Genomic DNA, 20,222 nt, shown 5'->3' with positions numbered 1-20,222 from the left:
GTAGTTGAAGACTTTCACGAGAAATGGTTTGTTCAATTAGCTATCAAGAGAGAAATAGAAAAAGAAGAGAAAACTTACTTGTTGAATGACACTTCTTGCAAATTGCCACGGCACCTAAATTTGCCTGAGAGATATATATTTTTGATTCAGATGCTATAACTGTGTCCTAAAAGCTTTTTGAGTAGTACACCGTGCGATAACTTCAAAAAGAAATACTTTCAGTAATACGAGATCTCTAAATATTTTATCTACATTCAATATTTTGTCACGCACATTGATTACATTTGTGAATTAGGGCTTCATCTGTGTCAGGTGACTGCCTGACATATTCTGACAAACATTCATGCTGCAGACGCCGATTACGTCATAAGCCGAAATGCCAAAGGCCCGCACCGTTATTTTCAGATATGTTTAGCGGGCATTTCAACCAACCGGTTTAAATTTTCTGAGTTGTCAGAGTAGTTGACTAGTACATCCTGATGCAACTATTCACGGAGTTTAAATAGACTGGTCTTCATTACACGTTACAGAGTTTTCATTAACATTTTGTATTTTTAGAGCAAGTAAGAGGTGTATATCAAGACCATGCTTCGAACTGTACCTCTATACTCCTATGTAAATTATTTATGATGAACATATATTTACAGAGGGAAGTAGAAAGTTGAGATGGACATATTTTGTAATGCAACTGTTTTACCATATATACCAAAGAGATCTAATCCCTCAGGGATTTATTTTTACATAGAACACCAAATCTTCAGATCCATTGACATTAATGGAATTGGATGAGCTGTAAATATGTAAACGTTCCCCTCAAGCGTTCCTGACTAACTGTACTACGCAGACCAAATGCATCGTTCTCTAAGCTCATTAGATAGCATTGCTTTATAGAATAGCGAATATGATCAGCAAATAAGTTACAAATGAGAGGTGTTCGATGCTCGTTTGGTCTTAGGATTTTTTATGAGAGTTGGTGGGATTTTTTGTCCCTGTTAGTTCATTGTCTATGTCAATAATACCGTATTCAGTGTGGTCAGATTCTGGAGGGAAGTACTTCCTGCTGAGACAGTCACACCGATTAAACACATGCGCGTAACATCGCAAAGCGAGACGAAATGGAATCAGGACGAAATGTCGGTTGTAGAGAAAGCGAATTATCGACTTGAATTTATTGGGAGGATTCTAGGAAATATAACTCATTTATGAAGGAGACCTCGGATATAACACTTGTACCACTCAGTCTTCAGAACTGCTCGAGTGTTAAGGATCTCTACAGTTCCGACTGAAGGAAGAAAGTGAGGCAGTTCGGTGACGGGCTTCTAGTGGTTTTTTTATTTTTTTTTTATAGTAGACATTTAGTTCCAGTATGAGGGACATATAGGAATTGTGGCAATGTTTAAACAGATTGTATATCGCACTCTGAACAAGTATGAGCCTAGTAAGTGGATAAACGACAGAAAAACCCACCTTGGGTTAACAAAAAAATTCTGATAATGCTGAGGAAGCCAAAGAGAATGCGCAAATGACGACAGGCAAAGGTCAGCGAGATTAGTGCGTCTGGTTAAAGTCTATGCTTGAAGCATACAACAGCTACCACCGTCATTCCTTAAAGAGAGATCTGGCTGAGAACCCGAGAATATTATGGCCCTATGTGAAATAGCTAAGTGGATCTAAGGCTTTCATCCAGTCAATCGTTGGATAATCTGGTGTGCCGGTTGAAGAGAGTAAAACAAAGGCCGAAGTTTTCACGCAGAAAAACAGTTGAAACATACCGTCGTTTGACCGTCGCACAGCGTCCCTTATGGACGGCATATAATAAGCGTCTCTGGCATAGAGAAACAACTGAAAGAACTGAAACACGTCGCCAGGTCAGGAAGGAATCCCAATTGAGTTTTACACTGAGGTGACAGATGTGATGGGATAAGTCCTAATTTCGCATCGGCGTAGTGCAGCAACTCGACGTGGTGTTTACTCAGCATGTCACTGGAAGTCCCCTAACAAATATTGAGCCATGCTGCCTCTGTAGCCGTCCATAACTGCGAAAGTGTTGCCGGCGCAGGATGTTGTGCGTGAACTGACCTCTCGACTAAGACCCAAAAAAGGTTCGATGGGATTCATCTCGGGCGACCTGGGAGGCTAAATCATTCACTCGAATTTTCCAGAATGTTCTTCAAAAAATAGCGACCCAGTGACATGACATCGTTGTTTGGGAACATAAAGCCCATGAATGGCTGAAAATGGTCTCCAAGTAGTCGAACATAATCATTTCCGCTCAATGATCCGTTCAGGTGGACGAGAGGACCCAGTCCGTTCCATGTAAACACAGCCCATACTATTACGGAACCACTACCAGCTTGCACAGTGTCTTGTTGACAACTAGGGTCTGTCACACTCGAACTCTACCACCAGCTCTTACCAACTGAAATCGGGACTCATCTGACCAGGCCACAGTTTTCCAGTCGTCTAGGGTCCAGCCGATATAGGTATGAGCTCAAGAGAACGCTGCAGGCGATGTCGTGATGTTACGAAAGCCACTCGCGTCGGTCATCTGCTGCCATAACCCATTAATGCCAAATATCGTCGCTCTGTCGTAACAGATATGTTCATCGGACGTCGCAAATTGATTTCTGCGGTTATTTAACGCAGCGTTGCTTGTCTGTTAGCATTGACAACTCTATACAAACGCTGCTATTCTCGGCCATCTCCGGAAGGAACGCAATGTTCTTTTCGAGGAACATTAATGAGAAAATTTTGGAACCGGCATTTAAAGCTGACTGCAGAGTGCTCCTACTGCCGCCGTGATACAATTCGCTTAAGGAAACTGGAAGGAGTGAAACAGGAAAGGAACCGACTAGTAGTGGTGCAGGGTACCCTCCGCCACGCACCATATGGAGTACGCTTGTAGATGTAGACATAGATGCTGGTGTACAGGACAATGACGAACAATTTCTGTGCTTCGGCAGCGTACATCCTCGTGTCATAACCGGATCTGCCATATAAGTCTGAACTAGGTCAATACGTCGGAGGAGTTTGCTCTGCAAAATAGCATCCAAGGGGCGCCTTTGTGGCCTTCGAATAGAGATACTCTTGCCATAAAGCGTTGCTTTTCCTATTTTTTGAGTCATATGTCTCTTGGCACCTGCCGCGCGGGATTAGCCGAGCGGTCTAAGGCGCTGCAGTCCTGGACTGTGCGGCTGGTCCCGGCGGAGGTTCGAGTCCTCCCTCGGGCATGGGTGTGTGTGTTTGCCCTTAGGATAATTTAGGTTACGTAGTGTGTAAGTTTAGGGACTGATGACCTTAGCAGTTAAGTCCCATATGATTTCACACACATTTTATCATTATTATTCTGTTGGCACCAGAATGTATATCTTACCTTCCAGAAATGAATGTTTCCGATTTTGGGAGTGAAATTTTAACTTGTTTCGAGTGATTGCTCGCGGTTTCCATTCCCCACTGTTAAAGTCAGAAATTTTTTAACTGGTGTGCGAACAGAGTATTCCGCTGTATTTTCATCGTTGACTGGGACGCAGGCTACGTAGACTCCAGCGTACGTGCGGTCACCACGAAAATTGAAAATTAAAAAAGACTTTGTTGTAATTCTGTGGTGAGGAGCCTTTTACAACGTAAGAGACAAAGATGTGTCATTATTTTGTAAGAACGTATTCCGATGATGTTTTCAGTGGGCAGCTGTTACTCTTAGCTCAGCATTCACCTGACAGGCCCTGCTCTCCCTCGCGTGACATTTCCGCTGGCGGCCGGCCAGCAGCGTAGTACTTACGTGGGCCAAATCCCTAAGGGTTTCTAGGGAAACGTGAACGGAATTTTAGCAGTTTAAGGTGTGTTATATTTCACAGATAGCTGATAGTTTCCTCAACCCTTTCCATCCACCTCAGGACCCATAAAATTATTTTATATGCTGCCGCCACACGCGGATTCTTGAACTCTTTAAGGCGGGGATACTGTTTTCATATAGATTTATTCTTTAACTAAATACACAGATGCTTTAAGATCCAGAGTGTCTCATTAGACACTACATTAACGCTTGATGTGACAGATACGTGGCAGAACCACCGTGGGTATTTTAGACAGAAATTCTGAAATGAAATAAACGGATTTGTTTAAACAGATATATAGGTATACTTACAAGTTAATGTTTTTGTTGTTGTGGTAATTATACCACTACCAACTAGAAACAAGTCCAAACATTTATCAACATTCCTATTACTGCAGTATGAAGACTGTACCTGTCATTGTAGCACAATACCCGGAGCTGCCGTGGCGACCGTGCCTGTCACCGCAGCCGAATAACAACAGTGTAGCAGCAGAGAAAAGCTACCACAGTATTAAGACTATGTTTTTTAAAGAAATTTGTATAATCTATTATTAAATATTAAATATTAAAAGAAGAATTTAAAAGCTCAGTGCCAAACAAAAATAACAAAATTAAATAGTAAATCTTAAATGCCATGTTGTAGAATTTAATTTCGAAAATGCTCTAAATACTATTTTTGCGGGTTAATATCACGAAATTTCTGCAGGTATGGCCCAAAGCACATATCGAGCCAACCTGTCCATGGATCTAAACGAGGCCCTCATTCTCTAAAATGCTGTCCAGTTCGTATGTATAGAAAGTGGTGATACGATGTTGAAACGTAATACATGAGGCTTCAGAGTAACAACGGTCCTTTCTGTAGAGAGTCGCACTTGACCATGAATCACATCCGTGTCCGTGTTAGGGTATTGTAGTCTACCAGTTTTCTGTCGGACTGTATTAGGTATATTACGTTTCATGAAAAAATCAACGTTGACAAGAAATTATACAATGCACAGCGGACAGTATTTTTCGTGAATGTTTAATACTCGATGCCGTTTTATACACTACTGGCCATTAAAATTCCTACACCAAGGAGAAATGCAGATGATAAACGGGTATTCATTGGACAAATATATTACACTAGAACTGACATGTGATTACATTTTCACGCAGTTTGGATACATAGATCCTTAGAAATCAGTACCCAGAACAACCACCTCTGGCTGTAATAACGGCCTTGATACGCCTGGGCATTGTGTCAAACAGAGCTTGGATGGCGTGTACAGGTACAGCTGTCCATTCAGCTTCAACACGATATCACAGTTCTTCAAGAGCAGTGGCTGGCATATTGTGACGAGCCAGTTGCTCGGCCACCATTGACCAGACGTTTTCAGTTGGCGAGAGATCTGGAGAATGTGCTGGCCAGGGCATCAGTCGAACATTTTCTGTATCCAGAAAGGCCCGTAAAGGACCTGCAACATGCGGTCGTGCATTATCGTGCTGAAATGTAGGGTTTCGCAGGGATCGAATGATGGGTAGGGCCACGGGTCGTAACACATCTGAAATGTAACTTCCACTGTTCAAAGTGCTGTCAATGCGATCAAGAGGTGACCGAGACGTGCAACCAATGGCACCCCATACCATCACGCCGGTTGATACGCCAGTATGGAGATGACGAATACACGCTTCCAATGTGCGTTCACCGCGATGTCGCCAAACACGGATGCGACCATCATGATGCTGTAAACAGAACCTCGATTCAACCGAAATAATGACGTTTTGCCATTCGTGCACCCAGGTTCGTCGTTGAGTACACCATCGCAGTCGCTCCTGTCTGTGATACAGCGTCAAGGGTAACCGCAGCCATAGTCTCAGGGCTTATAGTCCATGCTGCTGCAAACGTCGTCGAACTGTTTGTGCAGATGGTTGTTGTCTTGCAAACGTCCCCATCTGTTGCCTTAGGGATCGAGACGTGGCTGCACGATCCGTTGCAGCCATGCGAATAAGATGCCTGTGATCTCGACTGCTAGTGATACGAGGCCGTTGGGATCCAGCACGGCATTCCGTATTACCCCTCTGAACCCACCGATTCCATATTCTGCTAATAGTCATTGGATCTCGACCAACGCGAGCAGTAATATCGCGATACGATAAACCGCAATCGCGATAGGCTACAATCCGACCTTTATCAAAGTCGGAAACGTGATAGTAAGCATTTCTCCTCCTTACACGTGGCATCACAAAAACGTTTCACCAGACAACGCCGGTGAACTACTGTTTGTGTATGAGAAATCGGTTGGAAACCTTCCTCATGCCAGCATGTTGTTGGTGTCACCACCGGTTCCAACCTTGTGTGAATGCTCTGAAAAGCTAATCATTTGCATATCACAGCATCTTCTTCCTGTCGGTTAAATTTCGCGTCTGTAGCACGTCATCTTCATGGTGTAGCACTTTTAATGGCCAGTAGTGTATATTGGGGCAACTGACTGCAATTAAAAATTTGTAAATCTGAGTTTATTTAAAGACATTGGTAAACCTTCTTCAATGAGTAGTGTGGTAATATGTTTTTTTTTATGTGCACAGAGAACTCTGGGTCAAAGAATGCGAAGAATGTGTTGAATGTGAAGGCCAAAAATAATAGACCAGCACGGTCCGCCTCCATCGCCATGTAAACATCGCATAGTAAGGCGCCATTTCTGCTCTACCAGTAGCGTGGCTTTTAACACTTACAACGGCGCCAGTATTACGTACTCTGTATATATGTTTCACTGCAAACGATTAAAAAATAACATTTGATTAAACTTCTCAGTATCTCTTGAATCCTGCTGAGAGATATAAGCTGAGGCGATGTAATGAAAACATTTTTGTTTTAATGAACTGAACTGGCTGAAGTCACGGGAAGGTTTGTCCAGTTTGATGATCAGTAGCGTGTGACGGCCGACTTCTGTAATCAGATGCAGCATATACTTGGCACTAGTCCCGTGTAGTGCGGAGCCCGCTGACTTCGAGGTTTTTTTTTTTTTTTTTTTTTTTTCAGTCTGAAGCCCTTCATGTCGCCGAGGAAGTCTTGTGCGCCACCTGTCTGTGAACTGAGTGACTTTTCTTCTGTGTGTGATACTATTTTAACTCTTTGTTTACTGTTCTTTCTGAGGCGGGAATTGAGAAACAGCCCAGGATTTGCCTAAATGAGATTGAGAAACTACTTAAAAACACACTCAGTCTGGCTGTTGCACCAGCCACGGTCGGTAATGTGGCGCACGGCCTTTATCCGGATCCTGTTCCACCACCCCCTCCACTCGTCCGCTTTGCCGTACGTACCGACCCGATCCACATACTTTTACTACTCCGTAAAATATTCCTCAGTCCTGGCATCAGTCTTCCCTTCGGTTCCTCAGTTTCGACGACTCCTACATACTCGCATAATCGCTTGACATTGGAGGAACTGATGACCCCACTGTTTAATCCCTTTAGGGGACCTGTACGACATGGCCTGAAGTTGTAACTAGTATTTTGAAATTTAACAACTCAAAAAATGTAATAGATATTGGAATGAAATATAAACCAAATAATTTTTATATTGTGAACTCTCTGCGAAAAAAAATTAAAAGCTGTGGTCTACGAAGTGGAGTCATTTTTGATTGATTTTTTTTCTTACGTACTGAATTAGGTGTAATTTTTTTTAGGTACACTATACTTCCACACCATTCGAAATAAAACGTCAAAACAAATTTTATTCTTTTAATTATGAACTTTTTGAAAGAGTAAACCGGGAGTATTTAGTAATTTCATGTTTTGTGCATTTAAAAAATATTTTTTATAAGTTAATTTTTCCTCCTAGTAATTAAAGAACATATTACTTGCTCCAGCTTAAAATATTTCATAAATTATTGAATAATGTGGTTCACTGAGTAAAGCAAGCACGGTATTATTACTCACGGAAAATTTTGTTTTTGTAGCTTTAGTATTGAACGTGATTATGATACCTAAGTATGCAAAAATATTTATTGCTGGAAGTTGAAACTACAGGTTTGTATGTCATTTCCTTGTAAATGATAACAAGTCAAAACATTTCAGCTCCTCTTACTTTGTTTTCTTTCTTTTCTTTGCTAGCCGGCCGCGGTGGTCTCGCGGTTCTAGGCGCTCAGTCCGGAACCGCGCGACTGCTACGGTAGCAGGTTCGAATCCTGCCTCGGGCATGGATGTGTGTGATGTCCTTAGGTTAGTTAGGTGTAATTGGTTCTAAGTTGTAGGGGACTGATGACCACAGATGTTAAGTCCCATAGTGCTCAGAGCCATTTGAACCATTTTTTTTTTCTTTGTTATTCCGGCCTACTTTGTCATGGTTTCAGCAACTTTTTCAGCTTCAGCGACACGTGCCTGTCCACTCGTAGCAGCCCACTTTCCATGTTACCCCCTAGCTTTGGTTGTTAGTCAGCTCATGGTTTATAGTCACTCCATCATTAAAACATACTGTGGCGTCCATCACACCAATGTCAAAAATTGACATGCCAACTGAAAGTTTTTGGCAAGCGTTTCGTAAAGCAACTACTGGAGCTTTCATTCGGATTTTATGTTTTGACATGTAAACATTCTTCTAGAGCTTTAGAATCTGAAAGATCTGTATATATTGGCTTTGGTTCTACCATAACACTTTCTGGCATGAAGTGTGCAAGTATATGTTTTTGTCCATTTGCTTCACACCTATTATACTTACACCCCTTATTATACTTGCACCATGAACATGAAGTGTTGCCATTTGGGCAGAGGCCATGCTGTGGATGCTCATCAGTGTATATTCAATTAAACAGAATTGCCCAAATTGCTTAACTAATTTGACTAACATTTCCGCTGTCCCACCCCCCCCCCCCCACCCCACCCCCGATGGTTAGACCATAATATCATAATATTCTGTGAGGTTATCTGTTTCTGATTCGGTGAATCTGCCTTGTCTGCCAGTTGCTTTGCCATCAGAGAGTTTTTTTTTCCTGACTTGTTCTTGCAGAGTTTCGTATGTCGTGCTTCCATTCTCTTCTGCACATGTCCTATTAATTCCATTTTTTAAATTTCATTTTCACCATGTGGTTTAGCAATTGACCTACTAACAATAGAAACGGCTCCCTATGACCTACTAACAATAGAAACTGCTCCCATTCTTTCCATACGGAGGAAACTGTGGCAGCTCCATTCAGCAATGTATGGCCTTTCTTCTGCCAAGGGCCATCGAATGCAGCAACAATATCAATAGACTCATAAAAATCTATAGTTTCTTTCGCTCTGCATTGATGCTTCCCTAAATTCTGTTAGGGTTTTATGAAAACGTTTATAATAGCTCTCAGATTTGACAAGTGGCAGTGCGAGATCCATCGTATCACAGAACATCCGGGCTGTTTTTTCTTCGGTTCTCAATTTACCTCAAGGCGTAAGCGAGGCGAATATTCACTACACTATATTTTGTGCATGTCGCAGGAGGTGTCCTTGTACATTTCGTTACTTTACGCACTTGACGTTCCACTACAATTTTACTGGACAGGCGTCTTCTCCTACTTATGCCATCACTAATCGTACACGTTCACTATTTCCTATAACAGTATTTACATTTAGCAACACAGGCAAAAGCAATTCTGGAAGCTTGCACTTACTACTTAAAATGCAACCATTATTTTTACTATTTACAACACCAACAAGTTGTTCGTTTTCGCTAAGATGTTGCATTTTGAAGCACCGCCTAGCGAACTCACTTCGCTCCGGCGTAACAGTTTCTTAATTTTTACGAATTTCAACAACACGCTTGTGTTGGTTACGGTAAAATTTACGACTGCAATTATACTTCTTCGTTTCTGGCATTTTACGATGTAAAATAACTGAAATACACAGTCACAACAAGTTTACAGACCGAACGCACAAGAAAAATCTAAGTAAACTCCAGTAATTCACAGGAAGATCAACTGCAATAAATCCTTTTTCATAGTACAGTCTATAAGTTGTTAATTTTGTACTGTTGCTGTAATGAATTAAAAAATGTTGTGCAGATACTTCGTGACTTGCCCTATTAGTACAAGGAATGGTGAACTCTACGCCTCTGTCAGAAACAAAAAGGAAGCCATATTAGTTAGGGATAACGGATCCAGCAGCAGCCTTTTCCCCGCGCAGAGTCCGTAAATTACGCGCGCGCACACACACACACACACACACACACACACACACACACCCCATGTCAGGAGCCGTGACGTAGGCCGCTTCATCTGTCCCCGTGTGGGCGAGCACACTAAGGGTGTTCGGCCATTACTCCCCGCCTGCGTGTTTCATTATCGTGTTCGTTACCGCTTAATCCCTCAAGCTAGACGCTGAAGAGCCCCATTATTTTTAATCATCGGTGTAACGGTCCTCCGCGTGTTAACTACTGAAAGACAATAATCCGCGGCATTTGCACGGATAATTAAAACAGGTCGCAGCAAAGGGCATTGTAATTAACCGTGTTACGTACCAATGCTGTTGTCCTGCAGTTGAAAGCCAGTACACTCGAAACAGGACACACATTGTTAACTGGTGCACTGCGCAACAGATGTCCATTTCGCTAGCGATCGCATATCGGACAAAAATTCTTCTCATTTTAAGAGTATTCGATATTTCGACTACTTTGATACATCCTCCAGCTTCTTGTGATAATACTTTTTCATCTTTGCTATATGACTGCTACATCAATAATGTGAGCTATACAACAATAGCCAGTGCTGTATGAGACTAAGAAAATAACCGTAGTCAAGCAGCAACATATCGACGCTGAAAAAAGGGAAAAGAAGTTTACCGTTTAACTACCGGCGATTTGGAGCTCCGCAATTTTTTAAGGGGAGAGCTGTGCGTTGTTTCTAATTTCCGAACTGCGTTGCACACTCGTCGTCGTTGAGGAGATTATTAACGCCCCTTCGACAACGAGATCATTAGAGACGGAGGACAAGCTCGGATTAGAAAAGGATGGGGAAAGAAATCAACCGTGCCCTTTCAAAGGAACCATCCCGGCATTTGCCTTAAGCAGTTTAGGGAAATCACGGAAAACCTTGTGAGATAACGAGCATTTCGTTCTCATTTAAGTATATAGCCGAAAGAGTCAGCCTTCAGGATTTGTGAAACGAACCCTGTCGTCGAGGACCGTGTGCAACAAAAGGCGCAGTTTCACCACGAGATGGGGAAATTCACAGGCGTCTATTGTCTACTGAGGCCTAAGCGCTGTAGTGCGCGAGTGAGACAGAAGAGAACCTACGTCATAGGTAAACCCAGGGAAGCATAGCAATGTCAAATATGGCGGACCTAAGATTGGCCATAAAGGGAAACATTTATGGAAACTATTTAACTCTGTAGTAAGTCAGGGAATTAAGCCACACTTATTTTAATCTACCATCCGTCATAAGTTTTCATGGTGATCCCAATAAAACTTGAATATTGATCATCTCTATAATAGTTTACGATTTATCGTTAAAGTGAAATTAACAAGTTTTGTAACAAAGACCTGAATGCTAAAATCTGAACGCTTTAATCGATCTTAACGATCGACATTTCATATAGATGTGCATCATTAAAATGACAAACATTGTAAATATCAACTCTGAAACTTTATTTGTTTAAAAGATATAGTAAATTTAAATTATCAATATTTTCATTTAAGCATCAGTTCATCATTTCCTCCATACAAAACACATTAAACGATGACAGCATGACACCTTACTGAATCATTAGGTAATAGAATATTTGTTGTAAAGTTTAGTGCATAATAGTTACTTTTGTTCTTCATTTATTTATCAGAAAGCGCAGAGGTGCAAGGCTACTGGCCGTGGTATTCAAAGCTAGGAAGGAAATTGTATAGGAATTTAACGTTTATTATGTAATGGATATTATTATTATTTTATTTATAACGTGAAAGTGGTCAACCTTTGATTATTTAAATATGTTGTAATGTAAAGTAATGTAGAATAAGCTGTGGCCAATCAGATGGACGGCTTCAGCAAAGAGAACTGCGCTAGTCAGTTGAGCGAAGATGTTCGGCGCGCGGGAAACGCGGTCGGTGACGGGCAGAGGGCAGTTCTGGTCGAGACATCCTAGAGGACAGTTCGGATGGAGACGCGAAAACGGACAGATCGGCTGGAGACTGTGTAGGTACATGATGAAGGATACCGTAAAGTTAATATTTACTTTAAAAAAATTGAAACACCGATCGATTATAAGCATTGGCAAAGACGTTAATTGTGAATGCGCGTTGGGGCGCTAACAAAAGAAGGGACTTTCGTCAATTATTTGTATATGATTTTGTTTCAGACAGTCTGAGGCAGGCTCTTTGGTACGTAGAAGTTTTGTTACGCTGTACTGCTCGGAGTATGACGGGCTACGAGTCTTTTGTATCATATGTGTTTCCGAATAAGAGATGACTTAGTAACAGTGTTAAGCATTTTTATTAAAGTGAAATAGAACCAATCAAGAAAATTTCCTTCACATTTTCCACCATCTTGGGAGTCACTGGTGTTTCCTGGAGTCGGCTGCCTGCTTCTACAATTGAAATGGAAGGAAAGAAGTCCACGGTCATATTTTCGTAAAATTAACAGAATCAGAAGCTTTCAGAAGACGAGAAATATAATTCATATATGTATAGAGATGGACACAGAAAAAGAAACGAAGCAAGGCAAAGTGAATGAAAAATAGCCCAATTTTGTACACCCAGAACATTTCATAATAATGAAATTGTACTAATATTCTCTCTTCATTGCAACCGAAAGGACAATTAATAGGTTACTGTGGCTAACATTCACAATTTAGTTTTCACACTCGGGAGCAACTCTTAATAGTGTTCTCGCACTGGTTTTGGCACGTTTCATTTCGGTATCGTGTTAGTGCCTACCAAGTTCCTTGTTTTATACCGATTACTTTTACAGTTCAGTTTCTCGGCCTTAAATAGTCTGTGTGTGCTTTATACCTACCTTCACCATTTGCAAGAGCCTGAAAACTATTTTTGCGGTCAGCCAGAAATTGATGGAGAACATACTGATTATAATTTCCAGATTGTAAGTCCACATTACTTGTCGTGCTCACAGAAAGAAAATATTTCTTCTTGCTATTTTCTCAATGAGATCAGGAACTATGACTACAAATAAAAGTTTTGAATTTTACTTGATTGGTATATTATGTAAAAGTTCACATGCACCAAATAAAAGTCTTAGTATTCTATCTAATATACCTATAGAATACAGCACTACTGACAGTTCAGAGGCGACCTCTACGGGAAATTCCAAGTAAAATGGTTTATCGCCCCAACTTCTAATTACCAAAAGTTAATTTCTCGCCTTAAATGTGGAAAATAATCTCGCTACTTGCGATGCGCTTTTGTCAACATTAGGGGCGGCCCACAGATAGTTTCTTCCGTGAAATCTAAGCGATCCAGGACGGTGTACAGTAATCACGAGTTCGCTTCCTACTTTTACCAAAAACACTTTTGATGGTTGCCGAGCTATGATGTCATCTGAGACACAGAACAAGCAGGTGTCTGACTGACGCGAACACATTGATATCTCGGTGGGGTCGTATTACTGCCTCTATGGCTGTATTTATATATGGGCTCAGCAGACCACCAACCAAAACATCTGCTAGCAACCGCTCTAGACACAGGTAGCAGCAACTAAGTGGCCGCTTCCTGGGATATGTATTAATTAATAGCTCTTTCTTTTAAAAATTTACATTTTTATTATTTTTTTTATATAAATAGAGTTATGTTTGCTTTACTTACTGAAAAATATTTAGGTCAACTGCATTTAAATTTTGCTGGCAAGAATTTTTAGAACAGAACTGACAGTAGAACATGACCTCTGAACCTCTGGTACAGCTGTATTATTGCATGAATGTAGAGTGTTGTAATTAGAACTTTCTGTTACAAATACAAATGATATTTAATCTACCACGAATAACGACACTTTAGTTCCAAATTTAGTTTTTAGCAAATAACTTGAAAACTAATAGAGGTAACTTATTGGTGTTAGGTATTTAGTGGTTTTACACGAAACTGAGGCTACACACGAATTTTTACCTTTCTAAAACTAATATTTAGTGTCTTCAATTTTCCATAAAAACACCAGTGTTGACGAAAATATTGCTCTGATCAAGATTAGACTTCTAACTTTTAGTTGCGACGTACATTTGCATATTCTGAACAGTTTTTAGCTTCGTAGTCCTATTATTCAGCGCCACTTATTTTTTCTTAAGGTCGTATACTTTACCTAATATATTCATTTGATCGTTATCAGACATTACTATGTTAACATTAATATACTGAAGCAAGAACTAACAAATTTGGAACAGTTATTTTAATTCTTAATATCAGTCTTAGTTTACAGTGCAATCATTTGTATGTTAAGCAAAGGTGTATTATGATGACATGGTGCTGGTAGTAGTGAACTGGGGTAAGCCCTACTACATGTGCTCGCCTCTGTACCTCTTACAATGATATAGTACTTCTTTCACCTCAGTGACTCTAGTATGCCTGTCAATCGCATCACATCGCACTTTTCAGTTCTGAGCACACACTGAGTACACAAAGATGCCTCAAACAATAGTGTCTCCCACCAAGTACTGGTGTCTGCCGCGATGTTTCGCCTGATTTCATACAACCCCACATGACATACCTGTCATGCATTTCCTTCTTCATGTCAGTTCTTCGCCGCACTCTGCAGGGACAATGTGTAAGCTCCTGCAAAGTTTTCGATGGAAAATGTTTGATTACCCACCACACAGTTCGGACTTGGCTCCCTCTGATGTTCACCTATGCTCACCGAAACCGCTGGCTAAGAATACAACATTTTACCACAGACAACGAACTGCAGACAAATGTAGAGAAGTGACGGAAAACATAGGCGGCTGCCTTCTATGACGAGCGTATTGGAAAGTTAGTGCAATGCTACGACAGATGTCTAAGTCGGAGTGGCGACTGTGTAGAGAAGCAGCTGGAAGTTGTAGCAAACTGTTGCAAATAAAACATTTTTGATTTTCGCTGTAGTTTCCATTTCAGGACCAATCGGACGTTATCTTCTAAACAGCCATCGTACTTGGTGATGAGATCCTCTCACTACACCTTGCTTAAATATCAAATAATAGGGACTTTATATGTCAATTATCCTTATTGCAAGTGCTGGTGACTTCACAGCGTAGTATGTCATCCTTATCTTCCAGAATAAGAGTGCGTAGCAAGTTTCCCAACTGGCATAGCATGTAGTCCCCTGTATTGCTACTTTTTGGCTCTCCAAAGAAAACATGCGGATCAACCTCAGTATATGTACATGGTCTTGGTAGGCTGAAGGTACTAGTAGCAAAACGAACAATATACTCATCATTGTTTACGATAATGAAAGGTAGGACACAAACTTCTTCTACGTCAGGTATGTTTTGAGAGCTATTTGTTCTTTCAAAGACTATGCTAGGGATATTAGAAGCATCTGTTTTCTTCTTGTCATTCTTTGCGTGCCCTCACGTGTTCTGGGGCTTTTCCGTTATTTGCTATATCCACTGTATCCAGCCGCATCAGATAATCTGCGATTGGCTCTGTTGTTGCATTCAGCGTACTTTGGCTACATCCACAGGTTGACTCGATGCTGAAATACCTGTCGGTACATCTCCGTTTGCAGTCACTATAGTCGTGCCACTGCCTCGGCTACCGTTCTCCACACATGCCATATGGCAAGCAGACGCTTAGTACAACTAACGCTGACTTCTCTGAACGCCCACGGCAGAAACTGGAAACGTTATGGTCACAAATTTATGGCTTAATTACCAACGAACAAATCCAGATTTACAAACATTATGGGGAGCGATCCGAATAAACAATGTTGTTGACGTTGCTAGGCAAAGATTATGACGACTTCATTATAGACGGCTTATATACTCGAATTTGGGGAAAGAAATTATCAGTTGCAGGCTGACCGCTCTTTTGAGAAAGTATTTCACGATGTGTAGCGTCAGTCTCCTCAAACTGATTTTGGAATTTTATTGGAGTCCGGGCTAGCGAACGACCTTTTCTGCAGTGTTAGGGGTGGTTCATCCACCATTAAGCATATCCCCTAGTAACAGTGTCAGCTTTCTCAGGCAAGCACCGATTGCACACGTAAAAAAAATCTGCCATATACTGAAAAAGAAATGAATGACAGAGTGAAAGAGAATAAATGGTATCTTACCTTAAGCAAATAAATAATTGTAGTAAACATAGTAGCGAAGTTAAGTTTGAAGTCTATATGTATAGACCATTCGAGCATAGTTAAAGAAATAAGAGCACAGTTAAGTGCAGTTAAGATTTCGTGAATAGCGTATAAGATCCCCCACTCAAATAAGCTAGCGTGAGTACAGAATCAATATTTAACTCTGGACTACGCGCTACTGTTTAAGTTCATCAGTGTTGCTGCTTCACTGTCTGCGAAGTTTCGTCACGAAACATAATAATAACCCTTGCGTAATTAAAGTCCTTGAGTCGTGAAAACTTGCATCTGAAAGTTGGGTGCACTGTTCAAAATTCCATCAGCTGTGAAATGTTAAAGCACTGAAGGGATGCGGCTGGCTTGGTGCACAGGAACTAAGGTGAACTTGTGCCGAAAACCACAGCGACTCGCCACCAGCCGCTCCAGAAGACTGCCGCAGAACACGAGGCGCACAAGCGCTACCCAGTTAAAACGTTGGGTAACTAGACCATGTTAATTATGTTCACAACTTCTTACAAATTTGTGTTAAAATTGCCTTTCATGTCTTCTAATATTATAAATGCGAACTCTGTATGTTACGCTTTTACAACCAAACTGGTGAACCGATTTCTTTGAACGTAGGCTACTTTGGAAAGAGTGTAACACAAGATATTTATTGATTTGAAGAATATAGAGCGAAATATGGGACAATAATTAGTCTTTGAAATAGCTACTTACTCTTTGACTTTTGAACTTTGTTTGAGAATATGCTTTTATTGTTTGATGTGTTCTATACAATACGATTCAACATAATGGATACAAAACTTATACAATCCCCAATGCGTTTAATTAATAGATCTATACTAATATCAGTCAAAAGCCTGTCATATTTTAGCTCTTAAGCGTCAAGCGTCTTGTGTAGATTCTGAGAAGTTTGAAGACTCAAAACAACGATGTACTTTAGATGCTGTATGACAGAGAGACGTCGTGCCTTTACGTGTAGAACGTGGGAGGCTTTTAGTGAGGTTGCATTTGATTATGGTATGTGAAAGCAGCCGCGGGTAACAGGCAGACATGAGAGGGCAGTTGCCGTTAATGGACGTACAACTGTTACAAAATTAGCGCTGCACCGAAGTACAAATTATTTACGAACTTGCAGCACGCTTCAGGTGAAAAATTGGTCCACAACTCGTGTTATATAATTTTTCTTGTTACTGTGCTTATTGAAGAAAATACCTCACCATTATGGTCATTTTCCAACCTTACTAAACGTGCTTACGTACAGCGTGTTTCTTCTGAGAGGCATCAGGCACATTTTCTCTGGTGTTTTGGCAGATACTTGCGATTTCGATTTTGTAATGTGTAGTTGGAGTCAGCCCAAACAAATGCTGTTCATCACGTCTTTCATGCGACACCCACTGCGACAAAACACATTGGTTTGTTTTCGTTGCAAACAAAATGATTTTTATAGCTGAATTTTACACGCCCATTCAATAGGGTGCTCCAAATTAGTCAATTGTGATATTCTTTTTCCTGGTGTGTGCTAAAAGGAACAGTAAAACATTAAGAATAACCAGTATTCTAGCAGCGACAGCACCGCCCCGGCCCTCGCTTACTGCGCTGCTTAGTGTTTACTGGAGCAGTGAGTACACTTTGCGTTTTAATGTTCCTGTTAATACATATCGACAAAATGAACATCGAAGCGTACTAATTCGGCACCGCTACATCGAATGGGCACGTAAAATTCCGCTTTAAAAATCATTTTGTTCGGGACTGGAAACAACCTGACACTTTCCGTCGACACAGGCGTCACATGAAAGACATGAGGAGTCGTATATTATTGGGATGATTCCAGGTACACAGCAGAAATGTAATTGCAAATATCTGCCAAAATACCAGAGAAAATTCGCTGGACGGCTCTTAGGAAAGATACCCTCCCTAATACGCTAAACATTAATAAAAACGATATAGTGCAATCACGTACAACTTAAAAAAAACACATGTACACTATGTGATCAAAAGTATCCGGACACCTGGCTGAAAATTACTTAAAAGTTCGTGGCGTCCTCCATCGGGTGTTGGCTCACCCTCAGCCTTGATGACAGCTTCCACTCTCGCAGGCATACGTTCAGTCAAGTGCTGGAAGGTTTCTTGGGGAACGGCAGCCCGTTCTTCATGGAGTTCTGCACTAAGAAGAGATATCGATGTCGGTCGGTGATGCCTGGCCCGAAGTCGGCGTTCCAAAACATCCCAAAGGTGTTTATAGGAATCGGGTCAGGACTCTGTGCAGATCAGTCCATTACAGGGATGTTATTGTCGTGTAACCACTCCTCCACAGGCCATGCATTATGAACAGATGCTCGATCGTGTTGAAAGATGCAATCACGATCCCCGAATTGCTCCTCAACAGTGGGAAGCAAGAAGGTGCTTAAAACATCAATGCAGGCCTGTACTGTGATAGTGCCTCGCAAAACAACAAGGGGTGCAAGCCCCCTCCATGAAAAACACGACCACACCATAACATCACCGCCTCCGAATTTTACTACACGCTGGCAGATGACGTTCACCGAATATTCGCCATACCCACACCCTGCCTCGGATCGCCACATTGTGTACCGTGATTCGTCACTCCATACAACGTTTTTGCACTGTTCAGTCGTCCAATGTTACACTCCTTACACCAAGCGAGGCGTCGGTTGGCATTTACTGGCGTGATGTGTGGCTTATGAGCAGCCGCTCGTCCATGAAATCCAAGTTTTCTCGCCTCCCACCTAACTGTCAGTTTGGAATTCCTGCGTGATGGCCTGGATAGATGTCTGCCTATTACAGATTATGACCCTCTTCAACTGTCGGCGGTCTCTGACAGTCAACAGACGAGGTCGGCCTGTAAGCTTCTGTACTGTACGTGTCCCTTCACGTTTCCACTTCACTATCACATCGGAAACAGTGGACCTAGGGATGTTTAGGAGTGTGGAAATCTCGCGTACAGATATGTGACACAAGTTGACACCCAATCACCTCACCACGTTCGAAGTCTATGAATATCACGGAGCACCCCGTTCTGTTCCCTCACAATGTCTAATGACTACTGAGGCCGCCGATATAGAGTACCTGGCAGTAGGTGGCAGCACAATGCACTTGATACGAAATACTTATGTTTTTCGGGTGTTCGGATACTTTTGATCACATAGTGTATATGTTTTTATACACACAAGTGTCGTATATGATACCAGAGCATATTATCCCGCTCGTTTATGTGGTGCCCTTGGTGTGTGTAGCATACACCAAATTTGAATGAACGCCCACTTAATTGGAGGCTTGTTACAGTCAGAGTGAATAATGGTTAGCTTGGAACAGAAATAGTTTACATATCTAAACATAAATACACCTAGGAAATGGCTAAAGGTGTAGGGTATCGTATGCGGATGACATGAAACATGTAACGTCGTAATACATTTAGATCTGGCATATTTGAGTGAGTGATATAATCAAACTGTAAATATTCTGGATCCATTTTCGTTACAGTCTGCATCGGTATGTATCCACCGCACACTTGAGCTACTGTTTGACCTATTGTTTATGACTGTAGCAGTTTTCGTTTACCAGTAGCATAATACAATTTATATAATCATTGCCTACAAAAATCAGTGTCAGATAAAATGTTGAGCTTGTCATGACGTGCCACAGAACTCACGACGTCTAGAAGTACAATTTCATAACCTCATTTACTATGTAGGTCCACTGGGCTCAAGATTAGTACTTTTCTATGTAATACTTGAGAGTACTGTTTCGTCGCTGGAAAGATTCTCAGCCACGCTCCCATAGCAGAACCCTTCAAGGAAACACCCACACCACCCTGTCCTGGTCAGGTTCGGAAATTTTCATTTCACTGCTGCCAAGAGGTCCTCGGCTAAACCCGGGAGTCATCCAGGTTTGTAATCTCAGTGTCCTTTTCAAAAGAACCATTCCGGTTTCTGCCCACACGCCGCAGGAAGCCCATGTAAATTCTCAATTTTAATGGCTGGGTGTGAATTTGACCTGTCAACCAAATGCTTCAATCACTACGCCATCCTATTCGAGATATCGTAATTGTGGCTGTGTGACTGAAGATATATTGTTACGAACAGAAAAAAAGAGTATTTCCTGTTGTACAGGATAAAACATAGTATTTTGTAGCGTGAAATTCATGTGGATGCATTATAATATAATTT

The 20,222-nt window shown here is 41.3% G+C and overlaps 1 protein-coding gene across 2 annotated transcripts in view; it reads left to right on the top strand.

Annotated features, from left to right (window-relative positions):
* The window catches only part of LOC124615849, a 446,573-nt gene that overhangs the window by 89,996 nt on the left and 336,355 nt on the right, over positions 1-20,222 (top strand). The gene's annotated exons all lie outside the window — the stretch shown is intronic.

Source organism: Schistocerca americana, chromosome 5 (genome assembly GCF_021461395.2).
Source record: "Schistocerca americana isolate TAMUIC-IGC-003095 chromosome 5, iqSchAmer2.1, whole genome shotgun sequence".
Taxonomy (NCBI): Eukaryota; Metazoa; Arthropoda; class Insecta; order Orthoptera; family Acrididae; genus Schistocerca; species Schistocerca americana.
Note: the sequence above shows the minus strand (reverse complement) of the source record. Positions and strands in the feature narration are given on the sequence as shown.